A 9206-nucleotide genomic window follows, 5' to 3' on the forward strand; every position below is an offset into this window, starting at 1 on the left:
CATTAAACTCTGTGGATCAAAGCAAACTATGGAAAACATTGAGAAGAATGAGCATTCCAGAACATTTCACTGTGCTCATGCCAAACCGGTACACGGACCTGCAGACAACTGTACGTACAAAACAAGGCAATACCACATGGTTTAAATCAGAAGAGGTGTATCTCAGGATTGTAACCTTACTTATTCATTCTGTATATTGAGCAAATTAACTGAGAAGAATGGAGCATTAGGACTGGAGGAAGGCTTATCAACAACCCACCGTATGCGGATGACAACATTGCTCGCTGAAATTGAGGACAACTTAAAGCACTTGCTCTTAAAGATCAAGGACTGTACTCTTAAGTATGGTTTACAACTCAGTGGAAAGAAAGCCCAAATCCTGCCAACTGGACCCACAGTCAACATCTTGATAAAGGGATGGAGATTGTCAAGGATTTCATTTTGCTTAGATCCATATCAATCAGGGAAGCAGCAGCCAAGAAACCAAGTGATGCATTGCATCGAGCAATTCTGCCACACATGACCTTTTTAAAGTGTGGAAGAGCAAGAATAGCACTCTGTGGAGTGAAATGTGCCTCATCAACGCCGTGTTATTTTCAATTGCCTGTTTTACATTGAAAGTTGGACAATGAACAAGAAAGACTGAACAGGAAATGATACATTTGAATTATGGTGTTATTGAAGAATATTGAAGTTCTCTTGACAGCTAGAAGAACAAATAAATTTGATCAGGGAGAAGTAAAGCCAGAGCGCTCCTTGGAAGCAAGGCTAGTGTCCAGTGTTTTGGATGTATTATCAGAAAAGACCAGTTCTTGGGAGAGAGCATTATGCTTGGTAAAGTAAAAAAGAGGAAGGCCACATCTCTATAGCACAGACAATCCTGAAGGGACTGACAAGTCTCCCAGTAGTTGAGTTAGCAAGTACTTCCTGCAAGTGTTTTCTGGGTAGCACTTGTTTATGCCCTTTATCATAATACTACTATTAGTAAGTAAACATCTCAGTGCCAATAATCTATAAGGCGGGGGAGGGAGGAAGGGTAATGGGAAGACAAGAGATGGGACTAGTAAAACCTATGACATTGAAAACATAGTTAACTGATGGTGCCCAGCTATCAAAAGATATAGCATCTGGGGTCTTGAAGGCTTGAAGATAAACAAGCAGCCATCTAGCTCAGATGCAATAAAGCCCACATGGAAGAAACACACCAGCCTGTGTGACCATAAGGTGTCGAAGGGATCAGGTATCAGGCATCAAAGAAAAAAATCATATCATTGTAAATGAGGGTGAGTACAGAGTGGAGACCCAAAGCCCATCTGTAAGCAATTGGACACCCCTGGCAGATGGGTCGTGGGGAGGAGACAAGCCAGTCAGGGTGCAGGGCAGCAATGACGAAACATTCAACTTTCCTCTAGTTCTTAAATGCTTCCTCCCCACACTATCATGATCCCAATTCTACCTTACAAATCTGGCTAGCCCAGAGGATGTACATTGGTACAGATAGGAACTGGAAACATAGGGAATCAAGGACAGATGATCCCTTCAGGACCAGTGGTGAGAGTGGTGATACCTAGAGGGTTCAGGGAAGGTGGGATAGAAAGGGGGAACCAATGACAAGGATCTACATATAACCTCCTCCCTGGGGGATGAACAACAGAAAAGTGGGTGAAGGGAGACGTCAGACAGTGTAAGATATGACAAAATAATAATAATTTCTAAATTATCAAGAGTTCATGAGGGAGGGGTGAGTAGGGAGGGAGGGGGAACAGTGAGGAGCTGATATTAAGGACTCAAGTAGAAAGCAAATGTTTTGAGAATGATGATGGCAACAAATGTGCCAATGTGCTTGACACAATTGATGTATGTATGAATTGTGATAAGAATTGTATGAGCCCCCAATAAAATGATTAAAAAAGAAAAGAAAAGAAGACATAGTTAATATTTTAAGAGACTGCTTTTGCATCTTCAATATCTGTATTATACTTCTTAAAAAGATGATGATGAATGTATATTGTATTTTGCCTAAAATTGCTGTCTATATATCAGTCTAGTACTTTTCATAAAAGAGTCTGAAAGAAGAGACTTTGAAATTAATTAAAGCAAAATTCTGTTTACAAGGGTGACCAGCGTTTCAATACTTCTATTCCTGGATCCATAAATAATTGATGGCAAAGATAATTATATGAACACCATAGCCCTCAAGCCACAGCTACAAAGAGTTATAATGGAGATGCTAAAGGCACCAGAAGTCCAGAATTAAAAAGAACTGTGAAAGATAAATTATACTAATCATAACAATGGCAACAATGAACATAGATTGTGTGAATATCCACTCAATAGAAAAGTGTTTAATGTATGTGCCTTTTTTGAGTAAAATTTGATCAGATGAGTAAGTAATGTGCACCATCATTTCCCCCCTAATATTTAAGGCATCAGAATTCAGATACGTCCCTGGGAGTAAGTTATGCATTCATCTTGTATTATACCCTTAGCTTTTCTCTTAGAACTTCCATTGAGAACAGTGTGCTTCATGGAAGGGAAAAACCTGGATATATTCGGAAACAGAGGAGGAGGAAGCAAAGGAGGCCTGGCAGCACAGCGATGAAATCCTGCCTTCACAGGCACTGCAGGGCCGCAGCATCCTGGAGCCCACTCAGGAGCCTTTTCTCAAGCAAAGCTCCTACCAAGGAAAGTCTCCAAGGGAGGTTTGGGGAGTCTGCCCATCGCTTTCAGGGGGCCGAGAGCATTCCAAATGTCTTCTTTGTGCAATCTGAATACAACTGAGGCTACCTAATTATGTAGTCAAATGTTGTGGTTAAATGCCTCATTCCTTGTTCTAATTATCACCTATCCCAAAGGGGTGCGCTTCACTTTACGAAGAGCATGGAGAACAAGGTTAACTTTCCCTCCCAAATCGCTTCATAGATGAGAAAACACACAGCTGGAGTTTGCACCACAGAAATGGGCACTTAAATGCAGTGTTTATCAACATAATTTGTTGGTTTTTTACCTTGATAGAAATTTACTTGAAACTAGCAAACATATTTTGAGAATAAGATGACAATACGTGGTTACGAATATTTAGATGCTTTGAATGCAATATGTTTGAGCTAATGGACTGGAGCTGCCAAAATAAATAGTGTATCTCAAATTGGTCAGAGATTACATTTAAAACAAAAAAACACAAAAACCTTGAAAAAACCCACACTATTCAATACCTAATTAAATTATTTCTTATGCATCCTGATACAGATTAAGGCAGTAACACCTTAATGGTTGTCTCTCACATGCTAATAAACATTACAGCTTCTATGAATAGATTCAAGGGCATGTTGTTCTTTTAATTCCAACCTTCAGCTAAGTAGCAGCTTAAATGCTTTCCTGAATTATAATGATCTCTGATTCTTAAGCATATTCACTTGACCCCCAAGATGATTTTCAAGAAGCGGATCTCATATTCTAATTTGGCCAGGTGTAGTATGTTTCTTGTTTGAGTACATTTCCCACCTCGTCACCATTTTTTTTCATAAGCCTTCTACAAGCTGGAGTTATTTTGTACAATATTCCATCTTGTCCTGCTTTGAGTTCCCCTGGCATCTCCTGTCTCAATGTACTGTAAGCTTGGTTAAATATGTGTCATTCAATAAGCAGAATACATCAATGTGCTATTCTGCATATGCAACTATATGCTATAGGAGCCCCTGGGTGGCATAAACAGTTAAAGGCCTCAGCTGCTAACTAAAAGATTGGTAGTTCAAGTCTACCCAGAGATCCCAGGGATTCCAAAAAACCCCCCCCAAAAAACCCAAAAAACAAACACCACCATTGAAAACCCTCTGGAGCATATTTCCACTCTGACACACATGGGGTCGCTGTGAGACAGAGCAATTATATGCTATTAATGTCCTTTATCTCACCCAAGAGCCAATCTATTCTCAAGATTTTTACAAATCAAGTTTTTATACCAGCCTTCACTCACATGATATTACAAATACCTGCTTTAAAGAGTCATCTTAATGCTCTTGTACCACCACCAATTCAACAGTGTCAAATTTCAGAATTCATGTCTTTAAATGTTATTGATTATAATTGTAGACTTATCTCTTTCTACCTCCAGATGGGTACCGTTGCCAAGAAAAGTATCTTTTGCAAAAATGGACTTGATTGGTGGGATAAAAATACAAAGAAAAATAGCATTTGGAAGCGGAGAGGTCCATCAGAATGGAGTACACACATGAACACAAAAACTTTGGGGTGAAAAAAAAAGCTTTGGGATGATAATACATGGTATTCAGAGTGTCTGGTGACAGAAAATTAGGATGAACCCATGCAGACATCCACAAAAAGAGATAAGGGCTAATATGGAGGTGGCAGAGCAAGAAGGAGGTGCTTGGCTACAAATTAACAAAACAAAACAAGAAACAAACTCACTGCCATTGAGACATTCTGACTCATCATGACGCTGTGGTGAACCTTACAGAAATGCGGAAGAGTGGCGTCTGACCTCTTCCAGCTATGCAAGGTGAAGGGATGTCACCATCATGAGCTACCCAAGTCCTATTTCTTTGAGGCCAGATCAACCCTACCCCTACCCTCCAACCCTCCTTACCAATTCTGACACCAACTGTCCCTCCAGCAGCACTCCCTGCTTGTCAGCTGGCTTTTAGAATGTGTTGCAATGGCCCCACAGAACTCACAAAGAATGCTTACATTTATGGGCTTTCTCACAGAAAGTTTCACTCCCGATGAGAAAGGCTGAGGATAAATTTATTCATTCAGGATACTTTCTTCTCTGCTGTTCACACAGGCAGACTTCTCTCTGGGCCTCAGTCTCTTAACTTGACCTCTACTTTGCTGAGGCAATGTTGCCAAGTTTTTTTAGGGCTGCCAATAAATGTCCAAAGTCCATGCTCAACCCAAAGACACTCAGATCCAAGTCTAGCTCTGTGGGTCAGCAAATCCAGCTCCTTCAGGTAGGGGTCGGTCTGCTACCTCGCTCATCTTCGCCTGCTCGGTGGGCTACAGTGCTCCCCCTCTACCTCACGCTCTAGCTCCTCTCTGCTGCCGCTGCTTGTCCAGGGCTCCTCTCGGATCAAAGCTGTCTCCCGAATCAAAGAAGTGCAATCTGCAGGAATCTCAGGATTCAAAGGGCTCAGCTCTTCTCCCTTGAGAGTAGTTTAAGTTCCCTTTCTGCTTCTGAGATGGCAGACTTTATACTCAATAGGATGACAACCACGATTAACCCTGTAAATAGTCCCTCACAGATAGACTTTATAAATCCAATCACTATCTTCTCCACCTTCTAATCCAGACCAATCAGAAAGTGATAGTCAATTGGTGGTAGTAATAAAGGCTATGACTGGAAGAGCCATTATAAATAATTCATTACATTGCATTATATGGCCAATCTACTTCTGGAAAGCGTTACGGTCTCAGAAGCACACAAGGGCACGTCTGCTCTGTCTCAGAGGGTTTCCATGAGTCAGAATGGACTCAAAGACAGTGAGTTTGGTTTGGTTTTGGTAACTGTCTCAAGTTTTTTCTATAAATATAAATCTATTCATATATATACTAACCAGAAAAAACGTGTCAAGGAAATTCAGAGAAACATTTGGAAAGATAGCAGGGAGATGCAATCAGTAAATATGAAAGCATTGGTCTGCATACATAAGGAACTGGGAAGAGATCAAATATGGGTCCAGGTCAAGAGTCAATAACTGTTTTCTGTCATAAAGAGCCAGATCATAAATATTTTGACTTTTCAGGACACAAGGATCCTATCACAATACATTTCTGTTACTGTAGTTCAGGAGCGCCATGAACAATTTCTAAACCATGGGCACAGACTAGTTCATTTAACATGCTATTGATTAAAACAGATACTAAGTCAGATTTTCCTGACTAAGTCAGATTTTCCTGAGTTGTAGTTTCTGGACTCTGCCCCAGGAGATTCCAAAGTTGCTGTAGAGAGGACAGTCAAGAGAGAAATATACAAATCAAAACAAGGCCTCAGTCACTGGAACTGGAAATTAAAACAGGGCTTGATTAAAGAAACAACCTATGAACCCAATTATCTGAACAGCAGTACAAATCAAATCAGAGTAAAACGACCTTTATTGTGAGTTTTCAGAGTTATTGGATAGACTCTAAATTCCCTTGACTGAGGACATGATCCGCTTCAGAAGCCGTGCTAAGAGAACTGAAAGGCAGAGTGTAAGCTATTCTCCCTGACCAATACCTAGAGAGCAGAGTTTTCTACAGTGCTGACTGAGCTCGGTCATCCATTCAAACGGCGTCCAACCTCCAGATAAGACTCCCCCCCTCTCATACTAGATCCTTGTGGCTTATTGATCAGAACTTAAAATCAGTCATTTCCTGAAAATTACAAAACAGTCAATCATTTGTCCTATTTACATTTAAAATTTAAAACATCACAGAGTAAGCCAGTACTTTAGCAAAGAATGTCTTACTCTAGTTCCAATTTTGACTGAAGATAGAGGCATGGATCTGCTGATGATGTACTGTGCACATGCACTGAATTAAACATCTAGATACTGAACTCAATGAAGGATCTCCAATGCAGACTCATTGCAACCAGATAGCATAAGGTAGAACTGACCCTATTAGTTTCCAAGAAACTGTATCTTTCTCCCACTACGCTGCTGGTGGTTTCGAACTGCTGGCTTTATGGTTAGCAGCCCAACAGGTAATCCACTATGCCTTTAGGACCAATGTGGTGAGTAAAGTTGATGGTGTCTGGCTATCAAAAGATATAGTGTCTGGGGTCTTAAAGGTTTGAAGATAAACAAGCAGCTATCTAGCTCAGAAGCAACAAAGCCCACATGGAAGAAACATACCAGTCTGTGAGATCACAAGGTGTCAAAAGGATCAGGTACCAGGCATCAAAGAACCCACAATTAGATCATAGTAAATGAGGGGGAGTGCAGATTGGGGACCCAAAGCCTATCTGTAGGGAACTGGACATCACCTTACAGAAGGGTCGCGGAGAGGAGACAAGCCAGTCAAGGTGCAGGGTAGCAATGATGAAATATACAACTTTCCTCTAGTTCTTAAATGCTTCCTACCCCCAGCCTTCCACTATCACGATCCTTAAAAATCTAGCTAGACCAGGGGATGTACACTGGTATCGCTAGGAACTGAAAACACAAACAATCTAGGACAGATGATCCCTTCAGGACCAGTGGTGAGAGTGGCAATACCTGGAGGGTGGAGGGAAGGTGGGATAGAAAAGGGGAACAGATTATAAGGATCTACATATAACCTCCTCCCTGGGGGATGGACAGCAGAAAGTGGGTGAAGGGAGACATCAGACAGTGAAGATATGACAAAATAATAATAATTTAAAAATTATCAAGAGTTCATGAGGGAGGGGGTCGTGGGAAGAGAGGGGAAAAATGAAGAGCTGATACTAAGGACAAGTAGAAAGCAAATATTTTGAGAATGATGAGGGCAGCAAATGTACAAATGTGCTTGACACAATGGATGGATATATAGATTGTGGTAAGAGTTATATGAGCCCCCAATAAAATTATTTTTTTTAAAGTCATTCTTTCACCACCTGTTCTCCCCGCCACCCAATCTGAGGTGTCATTAGGCTATATCCCTATTCACAGGATGGGCTCCCCTCCTACCCTATCCCCTGAGTGTCTAGATGACATGACCCTTAACCCTCACACTTTACAGCTTTCACATGCATATAAGGTGATTGAACAAATCTTGACCTGAGGCAGGTGAAGTGCACCTTAGCCCTAATTGGCAACATGCTAAAGCAATCTTGTGCAGCAGATTTACCCAACGCAATGTGTTGTTTGAGCTCTTGACTGCTGCTTCTCTGAGCATTGATTGAATGTGAATCCAAGCAAGTTGAAATCCTTGACAGTTTTTTTAAATTTTATTTTATTGAGGGCTCTTACAGCTCTTATCACAATTCAGACATATATCCATTGTGTCAAACACATCTGTGCATATGTTATCATCGTCTTTTGCAAACCATTTTCTTCCTACTTGAGCTCTTGGTATCAGCTCCTCATTTTTATCCTCCCTCCCCCATGTCTCCTTGATAATTTATAAATTATTCTTTTTTTTTTTTCCTGTCTTACACTGATCGCTGTTTTCCTTCACGCAATTTTGGATGGGGGCCATACATCAATTATTGTGATCAGTTCCCCCTTTCTCCCATCCCCTTCCTTTACGCTCCTTGTATCGCTGCTTCCCTCATTGGTCCTGAGGGGTTTATCTGTTCTAGATTCCCTGTGTTGCGAGCTCTTATCTGTACCAGTATGCATGTTCTGGTCTAGTCAGATTTATAAGACAGATTTGGGGTCATGATAATGGTGATGGTGGGGGAAGCATTACAGAACTAGAGGAAGAGTATGTGTTTTTTCCATGCCACACTGCACCCTGACTAGCTCATCTCTTCCTTGTGGCCCAACTGACTACTGATGGGCTTTGGGTCTCCACTCTGCCCTCCCTGTCATCCCCACTAATATGATTTTTTGTTTTGTTTTGTTTTGTGTCTTTGATGATTGATACCTGATCCCATTGACACTTCATGATCACACAGGCTGGTGTGCTTCTTCCATGTGGACTTTGTTGTTTCTCAGCTAGATGGCCGCTTGTATATCTTCAAGCCTTTAAGACCCCAGACACTATATCTTTTGATAGCTGGCCACCATCATCTTTCTTCACCACATTTGGTTATGCACACATTTTGTTTTCAGGGATCATGTCAGGGGAGGTGAGCATCAGAGTGCTGTGGTTAGTAGAACAATATGTTCTTGCATTGAGGGTGTACTTCAGTGGAGGCCCAATGTCCATCAGCTGCAGTAATACTCTATAAATAAATATATGTACATAGATCTACTCCCCTATCACTATATATGTTTATTTACATATATACATACCTATATTTAGACCTCTATACATGCCCTTTGCCTCCCAGTTCTTTCCTCTATTTCCTTTTACTTTCCTCTGGTCCCATTATCATGTTCGGGCCTTCATTCGGGTTTTGGTAATTTCTCTCAGCTACACCCCCAAGCATCCTATGCCATACTCGCCATCAATTTTAGATCACTTATTTTTCCCTTATCCCAAAATGTGTTAGACAGGGTTCTCTAGAGAGATAAAACCAAATTGCTGATAATTTAATATATTTATTTATAAAGATAATTAGATATATAACAAGAAAT

Source organism: Echinops telfairi, unplaced genomic scaffold, assembly GCF_000313985.2.
Source record: "Echinops telfairi isolate 266 unplaced genomic scaffold, ASM31398v2 ScPeMD7_7467;HRSCAF=8505_1, whole genome shotgun sequence".
Lineage (NCBI taxonomy): Eukaryota > Metazoa > Chordata > Mammalia > Afrosoricida > Tenrecidae > Echinops > Echinops telfairi.